Below are 19,990 nucleotides of genomic sequence, written 5' to 3' on the forward strand. Positions count from 1 at the left end.
ATGTTTTCACTAGCCCTCTAAGGGAATCATTTGATTAAACTGACAACTGCAAAAATTTACCTTAGCAATATCCCCCAAAAAAAGTTCGTTTATGTTAAACTTTTTTCATGTTTCCCTTGATTAAAGTAATAATTCTTTGACCTTTGCTCATCTCCTCTTTTGGTTTACATGCACAGAACAGTGATTTCGTATCATTTAATGAGGTTGACACGTTTTTCTTTTCAATCTGTCTTATTGTTTGTCATGAGCAAGTCAGTTTAAAAAAAGAATAGTTACACAAGTCAAGCTAGTCTTTTTCTTTCATGAAGGTTTTGTGCCGTCAAAAGCTCAGCAGTAGCACCGCAGAGAGGCGTTTAATTTGTTTCAAATTCATTCACACTATTGCCTTGATCTCTCAGACAACGCCGAACCTTTCATAGCAGAAATTTAGGAACTATCATCCATTATACGCATGTACGTTTATGTCAGAAGTATCACAAAAACTTTTTAAACATGCTTTCCTGTTTTGATCTCATCACCTCCGAGGTAGGCCGTACTGCCGCTAAGGGTCTCCTACTGGTGTTCTGCGTGTACCCCTTTCTTTATGTGGGCAAACCCCCGCGACTCACCCGGAACAAGTTTTGAGCATGCTCAAGGCCTTGCCACACCGTGTCTGGGGAAGCCTTGCGGGTTGATTTGAGAGGATCTTTTTTTTTTTTTTTTTTTTTTTTTTTTTTTTTTTTTTTTTTTTTTTTTTGCTACCCGGAGCTCCCCGAAGTTGGCCCGCACCTGACTGTACGGCCTACCTTGCACATATCTCGCCCGTAGTTGCCCGGAAGTGCGCACGCAAGTCCGATTTACCCGCAGCCAAGTTTTGAGCATGACCAACACTTTTTCCGATGAGTCGCGGGGATTGCTCGCAGAAGTCCAGGCAGAACAAGCAGTAAAGGCAGTAACTGACCCTCAGCATGCATGCAATTTGTTCGTATAGATCGCTCCTCGCCCGCAGAAGGGTCAACTGCCTGTGACTTGCGGCAGCTACGGGCCTCCTACTGGTGTTCTGCGTGGACCTCTGCGGGCAAGTCCCGCGACTCACCCGGAAAAAAAGTTTTGGTCATGCTCATAACTTGGCTGCGGGTAAATCGGACTTGCGTGCGCACTTCCGGACAACTACGTGCGAGATACGTCCTAGGTACTGTCAGGTGCGGGCCAACTGCGGATAATTCTGACGCGTTGTGACATTTGTGGGTAATTCTGGGATCAACCTCCATTCACCCACCAAGTTTATCCCAATAAACAGACAGACAGACAAACAAACGTTGATCAAATTGTCGTCTGATTCGCTATTTTTTCATTATTTTAATGCAAGCAATGAGTTTTGACATTATGGTCGACGTGTTATGACATTTGTGGTTAATCAGATTTTGACATTAATTGTGGTTGACGTGTTATGACATTTGTGGTAATTTTGACATTAGTGGACGATTTTGACATTTGTGGGTTCTACAGCACCTCAGCCAAATAAGACCAAAATGAGGGAAACGGTTCTTTCGTCAGTGATGATGCACGATCATACAACCGTCATTGTCCTGAATGTACTTGTTAAGATGTACATAATCAGGTGGAGGTGGTGATGATGGGATCAAAGAAAGGCCTTCTTTGAATGCAAGAGAATATCAAGCAGAGGGGTGAAGGTTGAGGTATGAATTTTCTTGAATTTGTCTCCCTCTACAAATGAAATTTGTAGGATCGCAACTGCTGATCTGTAATTGAACAAACATGTCGGGAAAAAAAAAAGAACCACGGGACTCGAACCTGCATGTCATCTACTGCTTCCCGGGCAGATTAGCAGTTGCGATCTTACAAATTTCGTTTGTAGAGAGAGAGACAATTAAAGGAAATTCACACCTAAAGGCCTTGTTCGTTATTAGCCCATGTGTATAGAAGGTCCATGGTTCATCCGTCGCTTGCTCTGCCTATTGTGACCGATATTCTCGTAGTATAAAATGCTTGCATAAATACATTAAAAAACATAGCTACACTGTGGTCAGTGGTGGTATATGGGCAATTTAATAAGGATTGCCTATAACATACCGGGTATGCATGCAGTATGTTTCAAATTATTTTTTTCTTCCTTTAGGTGTTGCTCTCTTCGTTGTCATTCGAGCAGGGGATAAGAGAAGCATTCAATTGACAAAGCCAAGGTTTGGCATCCAGTGCTAATGAAGTTCCCCCATTTCAGCTGCTCCGAACCATTTTTAAACGCCGGCTCGTACTTGCAGCACTGACGGAAATACGTACTCAGATCGATAATCATCTCATCTCCGAACAACAGTCAGAATACGATGTTCACATTTTGTTTCTATCCAGTCAATTGAGGTTTTTTTTTTTTTTTTTCGTTATTGATGTTGTTGAAGTTTTCAAATGGATATACTGATTGCCTTCAAAGAACTGAACCCCCCCCCCCAACTCCAGGGTCGGAAGGTTCCCGTGTTCGCTAAATCTCCTGTAACTGGGTAGGGCCTATTATCACTCGACGAAATCCGGCCCGTGAATTGTTAAAGGGAAGATAAACCCCAAGAACAATGTGGATTGAGTGAAAGCAGCAACATTAGTAGAACACATGAGTGAAAGTTTGAAGAAAATCGGACAATCGATGCAAAAGTTATGAATATTTAAAGTTTTGGTGTTGGAACCGCTGGATGAGGAGACTACTAGAGGTTATGACGTATGAGTGGACTACAATATCAAGAAAATATAAAGAAAATACTACAAAAATCCATTTTTCATGAAAATTACAAATTCCATCAACTTGATATTGACATATGTTAAGGGTAGCGATTATTCCCCCTGCTTTCTGAAAGCGGTTGGTCCACTGCTCTTTCATAATTCTAGAAAAGTGAATTTTTGTTGAATATCCTTTATATTTTCTTTGTATTGTTGTCCACTCATACGTCATATCCTCTAGTACTCTCCTCATCCAGCAGTTCCAACACCAAAACTTTAAAAATTCATAACTTTTGCATCGATTGTCCGATTTTTCTCAAACTTTCACTGATGTGTTCTACTAATGTTGCTGCTTTCACTCAATCCACATTGCTCTTTGGGTTTACCTTCCCTTTAACAAAACAGAAAGGGGTTATATTTGACATCACCCGGGTATATTTCTGTTCAAACGGGTTGTTCTTTTCTCTCTCTCTCTCTCTCTCTCTTTCTGGACTTTCGAGAAATTTAAAAAGGGGATTATAAGATATTTTGAAAATCATAGAAACATTGGTCAAATCCTGGGATCACATTCCTGAAATTCCTGTTAGTTTTGAAAGCTCATTCCCCATTCAGGATTATTTTACTTTGAAAAGTAGAAGCATTCCTTATCGACTCGAACTCGGACATAACGTTTTTAAATCTCTTGGTCCATTAGACCAAAGATTTGTATAGTACTATTAGACCATGGGATGACATGGAAAAATCAGCCTAGTTTTTGAGTTTCGTAGTCCGCATTTAGGCACCACCTGTAAATGTGAGTCTCAGAGTAATTTTGGGTGCTGAATCCAAATATGAATGTTGCCACGTTCTAAAGATATCAGTGCTGAATTATGCAAATTTAACTAATTTATGCAAAATATGACATTTCCCCACCTTTTTTTTTTTTTTTTTTTACTGGTGGGTCTGCATTTGGATCACTGAAAATTTGCATAGTAGGATAATATCTGGGTGCTGAGTCCACATGTGAACATTATTTAATCAGAAATGTGCACGCTTTTATGATAATAGCTTAATTATGCAGATTTCAATTATTCTATGCAAAACATCCTATTATTTGTATTTCATCATGGTATCATGTTTTTGGACCAATGAAAATTTGTACAGTGGGGTTATTTGGGGTGCTGAGTTCATTTATGAATGGTGAAAAACCATCAGTCTGCATGTGAACTTGGTATCAGAGCTTGCTCATGCAAATTTGATTAATTTATGCAAAATATGGTATTTTTGTTCTTTCAAAGTGAATCTTCATATTTGAAAACATGAAAATTTGTACAGTGGGGTAATTTGGGGTGCTGATTCCAAATATAAATGTTACTAAATCAGTTAACTGCATGATTGTACGATTTGTGCTTGATTATGTAAAGTTAATTAATTGATGCAAGATATAGTAATTTCTTCTTTCTTGGTTGGTCTCTGTATTTGGATCACTGAAAACAAAATACTCAGTGAGGTTTCCGAATCATGAAGCTGCATGTTTTCATATTAGTGTTTAATGACACAAAGTAAATGACTTTATGCAAGCATGTTTGTGTAAACTACAGTGCTTATAATTGGTCTGCGAATTAAGCGCTGAATTAAACCTTTCCCACATCCACACATCATCCAGGGTTTGTATATTGTAATGAACTGTATACTCAGATCTTGGTCATTTAATGACAAATTGGAATCATAATCATATCACCAGCTGACATGATCTCTTATCATTCAAAAAAACAACGAAAATAACTAATCAAGCACACAGTCTCTGTCTGACTGTCTGCCTCTCTCTCTCTCTCTCTCTCTCTCTCTCTCTATATATATATATATATATATATATATATATATATATTTATATATATATATATATATACACATATATGTGTGTGTGTGTGTGTGTGTGTGTGTGTGTGTGTGTGTATCAACATATATACACTGGACAGCAAAAGAAAGTACCCACTTCTGTCAAAGGCCGCACACAAAAATTCACCTCCTAGAAATATACAATTTTTGTACACAGGTGTGCTACAATGCCCCTAACTTATCACATGGAAATAAGCAAGTGAATGTCTTTATAACAAAGAAGAACTTGACATGCACAGCATCTTGGTCATTGAATCAAAAGTACCATACAACAGCACTTTCCACCATACAAAAATGGCCACTGAATGGATAACATTTTTAAACAACCAATATGTCAAAGTGAACACCTGTTCTGTCAAAATGATGTTAATGAGTGTATTCTGTATTTAGGGATGCTATCCTTCCTGATTATGCTAATTCTCAGAATAAAATCAGTTAGCTCTTTAAACTGAACATTACTTTACTCTGGTCTAAGCAAGCTTCCTTCAGGAAAATCATGCCACGTCTTGTAAGGCTTGTAAGGCTCATTCTGTTACATTTTGTGACTTTTGATTCAGTGACCAAGATGCTGTGCATGTTATTTTTTTTCTTTGTAATAAAGATAATCACTTGCTATTGGGTGTGTGATTACTAATGGATATTGCAGCATACCTGTCTACAAAAATTGTTTATATCTAGGTGGTGAATTTTTGTGTGCAGCCTTTGACAGAAGTGGGTACTTTCTTTTGCTGTCCAGTGTATATATACCTCAACATCAAAGCCTTTCACAACACAGGCAAAACAGTGCACAAGGTCTTCAAAGTCAAATGGGAAAGTATGATGAGATACTTAACTGGAGATACACGTAGGGGTCATCCCAAAAATATAAAAATAGATATTCCACACAGAAATAATGCCTGTGGCACCCTTCACGCGGAGGCATAAAAAAGGCTGAAATTGGCGTATTTGCGGTTTCCTTTATCTTTCACATTGACATTGTTACATTCAAGAACACTTTTTTTTTAATTCTTGAGTATGTAACATACATAGATCTAGCCACACATCAGTTTAAAAACGTTTAGTTTCACTGAGCAGTTTCAAGCTATATATCTTCACTCTCTTCGTATTTCCTCTTTTTTGATTCTGCTCTTTGGAGTTTCCAAACATGGCGAACTTCAGATAACAGCCACAATGGCACGGCACCCAGCAGTCCTTTTCCTTTCACGAGAGAAAGACGTACACTTGTGTTGATGTGTTGAGATCAATGCCAAATTGCTTGACAAAGTTCTTAGCTGCATTTCCTTCTACCGAGTCAGTATAATCTTAGCCCAGCAAAAGCAAGTTTTTGTCCAACTTTCTTCTTGAAAAGGTATGACCTTTTCTGTTTCTTCTGATGACAAGTGAATACAACAAACTGAATTTCCAAAGTCTGATGAGTCTAAAGATTCATAAACCCCTGCCAAAACAGGCAAAGCTTCCATGACCAAAAACATTATGGAATGCCTCACCCGACTCCCTCGAAGCACAAATGTCATTGTTTTCCTCTAAAGCTAGTACAAGGGATTATATTCTAACGCAATACACTCTGAAAAATACATCTGCATAATTTACACCACCCTCTCTCGATTCTGGTCTCATTCCTTTTGTATCATTCTAATGATATCATATTGATAAATATTGATATGGTTCCAGCACAAACAATATGTAATGTACATGGGGCATCCCCCTCCAATGATGAAGCTTTTGAAGTCTTAGTAGAAAACTCAACGATATTATACACACTTTCTCTTTAAAAAAAAAAAAAAGGAAGAAGATAGAATGTGCAGGGATAATAAAAATGGCTAATTATTCAAAAAAATGTTCAATTTAATTCAATTTAAATGAATTTATTGGGAATTTTCTGCGTTGAATACATATTACAAATGAAACACAGTCATTTCTTTTTATATTCAAGACAATAAAACATACAGTGTGTACATCCGAACATTGATTGATTGATTTGATTTGATTTGATTTATTTCTGCTTAATTCCGTTACAACATAACTGAGATATACGTGTACAGATTGAAGAAAAGAATAAGAGTATACTCTCGGGATATATAGTGAATCAAAATCTGACTGAATTATGACGCATGTATTGGGAGTGTGAATGCAGAAGACTGTCGTCGAATAAGCATATGGCTTGAAGATACGACAGCCTTAAAAGAGATGAAAAAAAAATGGGCGAAACATACATCATGTATACCTATCGAAAACAAAAGAAAAAAAAAACAGAGTCATTCTGGCATTACATTGCGACGACAAAAGTTGTATAGACACTATAAATACAGAGAATGAGGTGAGTGAGGTGAGTGCTGGTGCAAGTGAATGAGCCCAACAGGCGCGCGGTACTATAGGTACCTTTTAAGATACAAAACTGAAATAAATATATGTTTATTGAATATAGTTTGATGTGAGGAGACTGGGGAGGGTGGGGGTTGGGGAGGTATCAAAACATCAAAATTAATCTATTTTGTATTTGGTTACATTAGTCAGATATCAGCTAATCCCCATAATTTGATATAATGTGTTTTTTTTTCATGTTTGCTTTAAAAAAAGTGATGATTGATTGATAAATATGAAAATCATTCACTTTTAATATTTTCAGTTATTTAAATAGAGGATCGGTATGGGCTAAATAAGGTGAATGTGTACAAATTCGGACTGTTTTTTTTTTCTGCAAATGAAATAAGAAATAACAATCAATTTTTTATTTATTACACTTGCCCCATATAATATCACAATAATTGATATGTGGTAAAACGAAAGAATTGTACAAAATTAAAAGAACGTTCTTTGTCAAAATTGGTTTCAACCTATAAAGTATAAATACCAATCACCTATGAAATCGAAGTACATATTTTTTGAATATGTTCATTCCAAGTCAAAGTTAGATCCAAAATAACACCTAAGAACTTGGTGGATTTCTTTTCACTAATAAGTACACTATCAATAAAATATATATTATTTATTATATATATATATATAATATCTTGTGATTGGTATGGGATTGAGGGCTCTTAAGGCGCATAAAACAGGTCTTATTATGGTCAAGTCATGGTACTTTTCACCTTTTGTTCCGCGTTTGAGTCTTGACGGTGTTAACTATGGGGGTTTATAGTGCTCAACGTCATTGACAAAATGAACGGCAGTGATCAGAGTGGTGGCAAGTATCACGATGATGCCTTGCATGATGTGTCTTTTTATACGACAAACTATTAGCGACTAAGCACAAGAAAAAAACAAACCAAAGTTTTTGTAGCCCGTTGTGGCGTGATTTTTCATTCACTGTTTCTGTTATGTTTCTGTCTTTGTCCTTGTCCTTACCTCGGTTTTGTATTTCTATAATATATGATACTGCATATTTTGGAATGAAAAACTAGTAGGCCTACTAATTTATGTTGAAGGCACACTCGTCACAAATTTCTTGTAGGCACTAATAGAGATGTGCCCCAAACATAATTATTGACCTCATGTTACTTGTAGGCCTATACTTATTATACAGTGGATTTGCTAGAAGTAAACGCCCTTTAACCTGAACCTGAAAAAAAGTGGGTTTTTTTTCAGATACACTAACAGGGCCACTTGTATTTTCTGTGTTTTTATGTATCGCCCCCAATATCGCCACTACATACACATGCATATCAGGCACCTCTGCTTTGCAGCCCATCTTGACAGGTACAGAACAGACATAAAAACGATGGCCTATCGTGGTGATAATTATGCTCCTTTTCAATGCCTCTTTGTATTCTCTGGAGCGAAATATAGGAGTCTATGTAGCATTCGAGGCTTTTATTATTACATTATGATTACATTCCTTTAGTTGTATATAGTCATTTTCATACCCCTCGATCCTCAATTTGCTCGTTCTGCAACTGCACAGTTAGAGTTACAATTGTTCTAATGGTATCGGGTAATTGCATCGGGAACTTTCTTCTTCTTCTCCTCCTCCCACCCCCCCCCCTTTTTTTTTTTTAGGCATGGGTGCTCAAGGGTCAATGGTAACCCCTTTGACGGGAAACGATGTAATTTTCCTTTTTTTTTTAAAGAGCCAAAAGCGGCCCCTTGTAGTATATAAAGTAGGCCTAACACTTGCCATCTTCGTAAGGGAAGGATAATACATGTACTGAGTAACCTACTGAGGGAGAAAGTTTGAAAAAAAAAAAAAAAAAAGAAGAGGCCAGCTGCAAACTTAGCTCTTAGTTACTTCAAAAAGCTGTTCTGAAGTAGCCCCCCCCCCCCCCACCACATTGTACCCCATTCACATTAGTGATTCCATTCACTTGTACAATGGTGATGCATGGATCAACAACAGCCATTTGAGCCAATCACGGTTCAGCTCTTAGAATAGAATTCACAAATGACCGGTAAAAGCGGCCGATTTGAGTAGTGCAGTAGTGCAAGTGGGCCATGGGATCGGAGGGACGCACCTGACGCGTGACTGATCCAGCACTCAGCTAGAAATCTGGGTGGTGGAAGCATTTTTCACTTTAATCATCCTGAGAAACTGTGCCAGGGACCGGAATCAGTCATTTTCGAAGAACGATGAGCTGCCTATCAAGGTAATAGCATTTCATTTAACCGTGTTTTACGTTCTCTGCAACGATTTACCCAAAATGTCCACAGGCACAGCATGCATGTATACAGTACTGTTGACAGTGTCGTTAGCCGTCGCCGTCCGCGTCCATCATAAATAGCATGGCGATTTGTTTTTTACGGTCCCAGCGGCATTGATCCCACCTACTACTATTCGCGTGTTCCAGAACCGAGGACTGGCTTTCTCTGTTCATAGTAAGGACACTGGTTGTATTGCAGGAATTGCAGAATCGCGCAATTTACTGCGACCAGCCAGCATGACCAGATTTTCTCCTTACAGATAAGATAGACTCATCTACAAGTAGGTAGGATAAGGACTAACTACACGTAGCCGCGACAAAACGCGGCTACACCTCTATTCCTTCGCAGACGTTGTCATTTTTCAGTGTGGTTGTGCGACTCCTTCATGAATATCTTTATTAATCGTGGAAAACTAAAATACAAGGAATTATCGTAATCTATGATAATCATTCAATAATCGGTATGCGATTTTTTCTTTAATTACGTCAAAAACTCACCGAAATCTGTGGCTGAAATCAGGTCTGTAAACGTCCTTATTGCTTCACTCCTCATCTGCGTGTTATTTGAATGGCATTCACTCTCGTATACTACAACGTACAACGTAGGTCGTAGGTAGTCGGAGAGCTAGAGGGCGCCTCTCCGACTACCTATTTTGTAGCATACGAGAGTGAATGTCATTCATAATTACACGCAGATGAGGAGTGAAGCAATAAGGACGTTTACAGACCTGATTTCAGCCACAGATTTCGGTGAGTTTTTGACGTAATTAAACAAAAAATCGCATATCGATTATTGAATGATTATCAGAGATTACGATAATTCCTTGTATTTTAGTTTTCCACGATTAATAAAGATATTCATGAAGGAGTCGCACAACCACACTGAAAAATGACAACGTCTGCGAAGGAATAGAGGTGTAGCCGCGTTTTGTCGCGGCTGCGTGTAGTTAGATAAGGACGAGAGACGAGAGTCTCAATTAAACTCTATGAGATCTAAAAAACTGTTAGACTCTCTCTAACGTTAGAGTTAACGTTATAACCGTTGGACAGAAAGATCCATCTGTCCGAAGGAGTCTTTTATTTTTTTGACGTTATCGCTTTCCTCCGTAGACATATGAGGAGGGGATCCGTGAAGCCAGACGCAGTCTCCGCGGAACATTTCCCCGACGGCCAGATACAGACCGATCTTTCGGTCAAGACTCTCTCTAGCTAGCTAAAGTTGTTAGAGGCAGAGCTAGGTTGAAGTCCTGTTGTTTTGAACATTTAGATTTAAATTTACTTTACAGAGCTGTAAATAGAAAGGTCTAGATTCTAGATCTAGCAAAAATAATAATAAAAATATTTCTGAGGCAGAATCATGATCTTAAACGTGTTTGAGGCATTTTCGGGCGATTGATAAATACAAACCATGTTTTCAAACGCGTTTAGAAATGCCGTTTTGAAACACCATTCAAAGGACATTTGGAAAAACATGTTTGAGACTATGATCGCCTTTCTGAAAGTAGATAAACGCAATGCTGTTTTGAAACGCATTTATATCTCAGAACTGCCAAGCAAGGTCAACTTCTATGCAGTATACATTGTACAACCTGCATGTGACAACATAAGCCTCAGTTGACCTCTTCTTCCCGGGTTGAACTGCGCAAAGCAGATGCGCAGTGACAACACCTGAATCACAATTTGATGATGGTTAGATACATTATAAACATGGCACCCCGACAATTATGTTTCACACCATGTTCGCAAATGTCATTCCAAACGCATTTTGAAGCGTGATTCTCTCTAGATTGAGTTTGATAAACGCAGCCTAAATGCCCTTCCTTCCATGTGGGCATGAGCAGGGTCATGGAACTCAACACAACTCGACAGTGGCAAACCTCCATATGATTTGAAATTATGATAATATCCCAAGCCAACTGGCAATCTTCCATGATGTGACATTGTAATATGTATCGCAAGAAATCACACAGTGTGAGGTAGGCTTAAAAACCATTATGTAAAATATTTTGCCCAATTGCCCTGGGCAAGTGAAAATCAAAGTCTGGTAAGTGTTTTGGAACAATGAGGCTATAGTATAAAATGCTTGCCCAAATTTGGCAAGCAAAAAGTTTTGAAGTCACCTTCTTTCAATTTCATGCAGCCGAAGACAACCATACAGAAGCCCAAAGATAATGACTGTTTTAGATAGTGATGCAATGCACTTTAATTTCATTTCAGCAACTTTCCAATACTTTCAAGAAGAAGCCCCAATGCAATGCAACACCAACACTCGATTGAACCAAGTTTGTTTACTCCAATGTGAATAAGCGTGTGAATCCGCGTGTGCTCTTTATTCGAATGATAGTATTTTATCAAGTTCACGAGATTGACTGTCTTACAATTGATTTTCTACATAAATTTCTTATATTTCTGAGTTTTCTTCTCAGGCAAGTAAAATCACTGTTCGGGCAAGTGTTCTTCAACAGTTTGAAAATCTGCTTGCCCGACCAAGCAAGTTGTAAAAAAGAGTTAACCTTGTAGTAAATCCTTCAATGTAGAGCAACGACATGTGACATCACTCAGTTTTTTGTTGAAACTCAGACATCGCAGGCTAAATTGTCAAGATCCCAGTGTGAGGCGGTGCGACCTTGTCAAATGGCATTCCATTCAACAAGAGAAGCTCGCCAGCTGCTCAGTGCATGGTGGTTCAAGGGATATCACCTTCTTGGCAGACGCAGATTGAGGTACAATTTTGTACCGATGATCTAGGCCCCCAAAGTGCATGGTTGTTGATGATGCAAACTTGAGAATAGAAGTCTAGATCTACAACACTGTAGTTAGCACTGAAAAGACAAGGGAGAGAATTCCTCATACTTATTTTTCCATGCCACACTACCTTCTTTACTTGTATGCGCAAATGTACACATGTACAACAAAGTACACCCATTTGGCAAGTGGTTGGGACAGCGTGTATTTGTGCATTTTATAAGCTAACAACAGTGGGGCATTGTAGAGTGGTAGATCTATAGCAAAATTAGAGGTGCACAAGGTACTCTTGCCAAGACAAGAACCTCGAACTGTAGAATATGTTTCTATTGATATTATTTGCTGGTCTCCACAAAAACCGTAAATAGACAAATGTGTTCTAACTTTGAAGTTTGAACTCTGAAGCTGTTCAGATGGACTACTATAAGTAGTCTCCTTGTGTACTGTCATGAGATAAATTTTAAGTTCTGACATTCATTCATTGTTTGCTTGTATGTTTGTTGTTGTTTTTTTGTGGGGAAGGGGCCTATTCTGAGATGAGATCCAAACAGAACTGTTTAATGTGTTGTACTTTTTTTTTCTTTTTTTCTTTTTTAGGAATCCTCTAAGTCTATCTCACGTCTAATTTTTATTTGCCCTGCATGGTCATTTATACCTCTTCGGTCTTATCCTTGGCAACATACAAGTTGATGTACTGTACTGTAATGTAATGTTTCTGTTACAATGTATGTTTATTATGTTGTTACCTCTTTCAATTTGTTTGCTTTGTCTTTTTTTTATTAACTTCCATAAAATGATGATGATAAATACACCCTATACATTCATATAACCACTCTTGAAGGTAAGGAGGGGCATATAGATACACCCCTTCTTTACCTTCAAGATACCTTCATTTTTACCAACCATCACTAAAATCTCCACTTCGCTAACTCACAAATTTCACCTCAGATACATCAGATCAATTGGGGTATCATGTTTTTCATACTTGATGGTCCCTAAACTTTGGAATACTGCCTACCCTTCCCATATTATTATGACAAGCACCTTCCATTGATTTCAAATTAAACCTTAAGACCTACCAGAATGCCACCATCAAATCAAGATCAACCTCTGGCATGTTTTTCTACCACTGTGTAATGTAGGGTGGTGCTAATTTACTTCCATATCCATATATTTCAATATTTCAGAAAACCAAAGTGCACCAGAATCACTGGAAATACAGCTTCCTGTGGCCAAGCATGTGTCCATGGGGTGTTGTACAAAATGCTCTGCTGCAACAAATTATCTGTTGCATGCTGTTTTTCTGACATGGGCAAAGTTCTGATGACCAATATTGAACTTTATGCACATGTGATGATTTAGTCAATTGTACCCTGTTTGCAGCTGTATTTTTATTTTTTTTATTTTATGGACATTACATGGTTAGATGATCATGTCATCACCTCACAATTTACCCATTAATGTGAGCACAAATCTCTACCAAATTTCCTTTTCGATATTACATGGAAAAGAAAAAACATGCAGTCTATTTAAAGAGGGAAGGGGATGGAGAGGTTTGCTAGATTGTACACCAAAATTTAAATTTAGATATTATTTACATTTATGTTGGTTTTTTGTGCAAATTGGTCACAAAATTATGATGATATCACCATGTGTAATTGGGTAAAATGCATAACTGGTGTGCGAAACTTAAGATTCAATTACTGTATTATTGTAAATTCAATTTTGAAGAAAGATCTAACAGTCTCTACAGTTTGATAAAAGATTTATCATTTACAGCCGAACTTGGGTTACACTTTATAAGGGTAACACCAGGCAATGATATTGGTTTGCTACATGATAAATCGCCACTCCCTTATTTTCATTTAAAAAATTCCTACCACCTCCACAAAAGGACAATATTTGTACAATGTCTTTGCCAGGATGAAGCCCTGTAATGCTACATCATTTAATGCAATCATGCCACAAACAGATCAATTTATCGCTGGCCCCTGGATGCACCCAGTACCAGCTACATTGTACCTTGCATGGATGCATAAAAAATACTTCCAAGATAGTCTATAAATTTACTGTATTCATCTAAGTGGCCAATGCTTTGAAGCACTAATTGTAATGTCACTGTATGAAGGTGAATCCAAAGAGATCATAAAGATATCAACTCAAATGAAACTTGAGTGATGATTTTTGCAAACACTACAGTGCATATCAAAAAAAAAGGTAATCCAAATTTTGAGGCCTTCCTTTTTATAATTGTCAACTATGGAGAGCGCAATTGTGGCTGTGAGGAAAGAGGAACTCTTCCTCTTTCCATTGATACCCAATTGTGTTGAAAAATGTCATGCATGACTGAGCATATTAACTTTAAAGTCAACAATGATAAATTGCCATTTTTCCAAGTTTGAGCATTATCATATGGGAATTCGAGCATTCAGTGTCTCACTGAAATGCATGAGACTCGTCAATGAAATTGGTCAAATAAACCGGCCAGCTTGCACGACAGCAGGTTTGAGTTGAGGGTTTCCTCTTACCTTTTATGGTCCATAGCCTTCCGCATGGCCACCTTCCCTTTCAACACATACTATAGTAGCTCGCAGCGACGTACCATGTCTTGAACGGATCTCCTCACCATATCCGGTTTGTTGCGTAAGGCAGTAACTTTGTCGCGAATGCATCCTTGCAGTTCCTGGAGATTACGAGGAGGAGTTGCATACATCTTGTTCTTTCAGTGGCCCCAGAGGAAACAATCACAAGATATGGGGTCTGGTGATCTCGGTGGCCATTCAGTTTCATGGTTGAGGGTGATAACTCTTTCTCCAAAGAGTTCTCTTAGACGAGTGCGGATTGCAACAAGACAATGAGCCGGTGCGCCACCCTGAACCCACCAGAGTCTTCTGAATGTGCTGCGAGCCTGTTGCTCAAAGTGTTCCTCCAGTTGCGGTACCATGTCTTCGTTGAGCATTTGAAGACCAAATCTTACCATTCACGTTCCTTTGGAAGAAAAAGGGTCCAATAACCTGGCCGCTCCCACAAAGACCAACCCACACAGTCAATTTTGCTCTGTTCATATTCACATCCAAGTTTCCCTCGGGGGGGGGGGGGGGGGGGGGGGTGTCATGCAGGGGCATATTCAATGACATTATGTAAGTTTACCTTGCCATCCATTCCTCATCACCATCTCATCACCGATTCTAAGATTCTGCCAGAAATTTGCATTTCCGTCCGTGCGGGCTATGAACCATCTGCAGAAATCAAGTCTTCTGGGGAAATCACGTTCAGTCAGTTGATGTCTGATGTGTAACCTGTAATGGTGCATAATGCAAGTCCAGTCTTGTGATGCGAATGAAAGTTGCCGAAGGTAATTCCAATCCATTTCTCCTCGAACTTGTTCCCCTTGGATGTTGCTGGAGCTGCTGCCTCACTGCTTCAATGTTCTGTAGATCTTCAAGTCCGTTTTCTCCCAGAATTCTCCTTGTTGTGATTTAGGCTGGTACCATGCTCTTCGTACTTTCTAACATTTGCCGAGATTGTCTTTAATGATGGTGGTTTTCGATTGGGAAAGTGTTCCCTGAAAGCCTAATGAGTCTGTTGCAGACTCCCAGTCTCATGGAACTTAGTTACACTGTACAACAAAAACTCTCTGCTCAGTTGTAAGCTGAACCATTTTGTGATTTTTGCATGTAAGCACATGTCCATATGCTTTAATGCACCCATTCACAACATGAAAACATGTGGCATGTTGACAAAAATGACATCTGCATTTCACAGCACATGGTCATGTTGGTCACTTTTGTAATGTTCAATCAATCTGGTATGTAAGGCATCTAATGAATAATTCATTTGACTGAAAAAAAGGCGAATGAATAGGGAAAATTCCACAGATGCCTCACATACTCCAGGTGCTATGCATAAAACTTAGCGAAAAGACCTCCTCTGTTGACAGCATGAACTTGGGTTAGTGTCTGTTTGCAAGATCTGGGGTGCATTTATCAACTCTTTTTCTCGGCAGAAACAGGTTTTCCAACGGCTTCAGGGAATTTTTACGAGATGATAAACGCAAAGCTGTCAGCCTTTTCGGAAAGCCTTTTCAAAAGCTGCAAATTGTGCTTTCCCAAACAGGTTTCCTAAACAGGTTTCCAGAAACCTGTTTCTACTTCTAAAACCTTTGAAGCGATATAAATGCAAAGCTGTTTTGATACGGCTTTGTACTGCAGTTACAAACCATGCACGCCTTATATGACCTCTTCTCCTCGGGTGGAATTGCGCAATGCAGCTGTTCAGTGACAGGCCAGTTATCGTGTTTGCAAAGAGTTGATAAACGCAACTATTTTGGAAGCCGTTTCTAAAGGACTTTTGAAACGGCTTTGGAAAGGGCTTTGGAAATGGCTTTTGAAAGCCGTTTAAACAGGGGAAAGATAATGAACGCAGCCCTGGAAGTTGGAAAAAGTGTATTTTTGCATTGTATTATTTAAGAACAATTTTCTCATCAATGAGTGTGATCTGACAACTAAAATTGGTATCAATGGAAAGAAAAAAGTTGCTCTTTCATGATATGCTAAGTACATGACTTTTGAAATTCTTGTGTTTTTGAAGAATAGTACCTGAAGTTGGATTACCTTTTCTTTCTTTTTTTTTGATACACACTGCAGAATAGCTGCAATGATGGTACATGCATACACCGTATGTACATGTACATTGTACCGGTATCTTGATCAGTTTTGAATGTATACCAATATTTAGGCGTAGATGGAATTCTGAGGCAGGATAACAAGGGGAAGATGCAAACATTTTTGTTGTTGTTGTTGTTGTGTTTCATTTCTTTGTCAGTACAAAAGCGCTATTAAAGTGATGAGATGATCTAGTCTAGTTGTATGAGCATAGCTGCTAAACTCTCCGTTATGTAATAAACAGAAGCTCCCTTTACAGTATTGATGTACAGTCGTGAGTGGACCCGATTCATAAGAAGCAATAAGCATCAAACGTATGTGCATCATTAATGCACAACAACAAAATTTGCATCCAAAATTTATACAAACAATAAATTCTGTTGACTCAATCAACTTTATATATGCCTCAACTGCGAAGTGTCGCTGGAGGCATTATATTTGTCTTTCTGTCTGTCCATCCTTCCATCCTTCCGTCCATATTGTAATCGATTTTAAGGACAGCATAACTTAAGAACCTTTTGAGGTATCCAAATGAAACTTGCCAAATGTATACGTACGTATGAGTGGACAAAGCTGTGCCCATCATATTTTGGGCATACATGCTCAAAGTCAAAGGTCAAGGTCAAATTCGTAAAATTTCACTATTTTCCCATATCTCTGCGATCCCTGATGGTATTAAATTTAGTGTACATACATAATACGAGTATTACTTGGTAAAGATTCTCAATGAAAGGTTTTGGGCCAAAGATCAAAAGTCCAGTAAAAATGCTAAAATTTTACTTTTTCTCCATATCTTGAAATGGCACAAGTTATCTTCAGGAATATGCATGTACTGCCTGAAGATGATTCTCGTAAGAATTTTGGGGTCATAGGTCAAAGATCAAGGGTGAAAAGTCAGGTTAGAATTTAAAAAAAAATCAGCCATTTGATGCTGAAATTGCTTTATTTTCTTCGTACATGTACAATGTACATTACATTAAAAATCACTCAGTGCATACACACAGTTTTGTAGGTGTTGAATGCAATACTGCACAAGGAAAGATTTACAATGTAGGTCATCTGGTCAAATGCTGAGTGATAAAGTTAAAATGTCCCTATATTCCCCATGTTTTGAACATAGTGCAAGTGGAATTACCAGTTAGTGATTATTTGAGGAAAAAAAATGTGGGCCATGAGGTCAGAGATTTAAAGTTCAAGTGAAAATGCTGAAATTCCTGAATATTTGTTTCCTGAAACAATTCAGCCATCCATATGAAATGTTGTTCAAGGAATGTACACTTTTTATAAACACTAAACTGTGCAATCAAACTTTCCAACATGTCATTTCAGGGGTTTTTTTTATCAGCATGTGTATGGGAGAATAATGCAGTATGATGGAGGCAAACCAGTCACCATAGCAATATTTCTAGTCATTTTTTTTTATTTATTTAAATTATTATTTTTTTTTTTGGGGGGGGGGATTCTTCACAGAAATCAAAACCATAGATGAATTTGTTATATCAAATTATGTTTGTAGCTGTTTGAACAGTGCTCTATAAACAGTATTAAGTACGATGCACCTCCAATTGATGTGGATTTGTTACAAGAGGAAAATAATTTCCTTGTGTAAGTATCCCCTCCCCCCCCCCCCCCTGGCTCTCTAGAATTAAGTGAAATACACTTTCATTAATTTTCACACAACCTAGCTGCACTAAAGTGCAGTTATTACATAAAGTGCACTTTTCCCTGATTGTTCATGCATCACTTAAGCGATAAAGGCAAACTGATAGTACAGCACTTGTAACTGCATTTTTTTTTTTCTTTTGGAAAGGGCTCTGGCTGTAAATTTCAGTGTCATCTAAAATAATGTGAGCTTATCCCACTATCGGTCTGTTAACCTGCTGCAGTCAAGGTCTTTGTTTTCATGGCATTCAAGTGTTCCGGTCTTGATGGAAAATTTAGTATGTGCAGGGAGTTGAGACGACTCATCTCCCTGGTATGTGTAACGCCAGGCAGCATTTTGTAGTATCATCATGAACAGAGTTGAATGCTTTGTCTGAATTGATTATTGGTTACTGACCAGGCCTGCAAAAGAGCAGTCATCAATAGAGTGGCATTGCTGTTGATCAGTGTCATTTCTCTTCTCTAATAGTTGCATGCACAATTCTGTGCATGGTAGCAATTGTACTTTTCAAGCCAGAATTTCACTTACAGATTTCAGATTGTACATGATGATTTTACAGTAGTTTTAAATTGTAATTTCACACCATTGTTAATGATATAATAATCATAATTTGTGAAGCACTGTATCCACATTATCTGGGCTCTCAAAGTCAAGTGCAATAAAGCAGTCTAACCTCACTTATCCTGGATGATGTCAGGACTGATGGCCATCTGGATCATTATGGCAGTGATTTGATAAATAAACAAAATACAGTACTGTATGCTCAAACATGACACTCTAGGTTGTTGTATCTAAGACAAAATGTTATCAATTTACTATTACCATAATTATTAACATGATAGAATCAAGTTTATTTGCATTGCTCATAATTAACATGATGTAGAAATAAAGTGAAATATGTTCATGTGTGTCTTTGTTTTGTTGAGATTGCAGACAAGGAAAATAAAACCTTGGAGGTCTCTCTGTCCCCATCCATTCTTCGTGATTAGACAATCAGACAAGAGGCATACAATTACTGTACTTTTCCTAGTAGTGGCATCATTATGGCTGTTATAAATGTACAGTTCTACATCAAATAACTGTGCTTGACATTGTGTACTGGGACTTTTTTATTGCCTTGTATTTGCAGGATATTATTGTTTTTCATTTTGAAATGGGTGAGATACCCCAAACAGAGCAATCCTAATAAAAGGTGGGACCCACTTTTTGTCGAGCCCACCGGAGGTAAGGGGAGACTAAGAGCCTGTTTACACCGACTTTTGGGCCGCCCTAAAAGTCGGTGTAAACGCACGCTGGCCCAAATGCGGCACCAAATTTGGACCTGCATTTAGACAAGCTCCGGAGGTTGTGTCGGGCCGGCCCTGGGCCGACCTTTTCTCGGTGTAAACGCACGCTGGCCCAAATGCGGTACCAAATGCGAGTTCCGCTTCCTTTCTGCAGCGATCTCGACTTAATTGCGTAATGTTATGAGTGCTTATATCGTGCATGCTGTCTTGTCTTGTCTTATCTTGTCTTGAAGGAGCGGAGAATTCTGTCCTGCAATGTCTCACAATGCTTCATCTCTGTAATTTTTTTCCTCACTCCAGAAAATTTGTGCATAGGTAAGAATGGTGAGAAAATGTGAAATTGATTTTTGTTGGGTAGTGGCAGTGATGTGACGTTATTTGTGATTTGAATTATCCCAAAATCCATGCTCTGTG

General features: G+C 38.3%; 1 protein-coding gene across 1 annotated transcript in view; it reads left to right on the forward strand.

Annotated features, from left to right (window-relative positions):
• The first annotated feature begins 9,049 nt into the window (after positions 1-9,049).
• Positions 9,050-19,990, forward strand: part of LOC140235722 (uncharacterized) — a 64,729-nt gene continuing 53,788 nt past the window's right edge. The window contains exon 1 of the mRNA XM_072315737.1: positions 9,050-9,164. The gene's annotated coding sequence lies outside the window, so the exon portion shown is untranslated. The remainder of the gene's footprint in view (positions 9,165-19,990) is intronic.

Source organism: Diadema setosum, chromosome 1 (genome assembly GCF_964275005.1).
Source record: "Diadema setosum chromosome 1, eeDiaSeto1, whole genome shotgun sequence".
Lineage (NCBI taxonomy): Eukaryota > Metazoa > Echinodermata > Echinoidea > Diadematoida > Diadematidae > Diadema > Diadema setosum.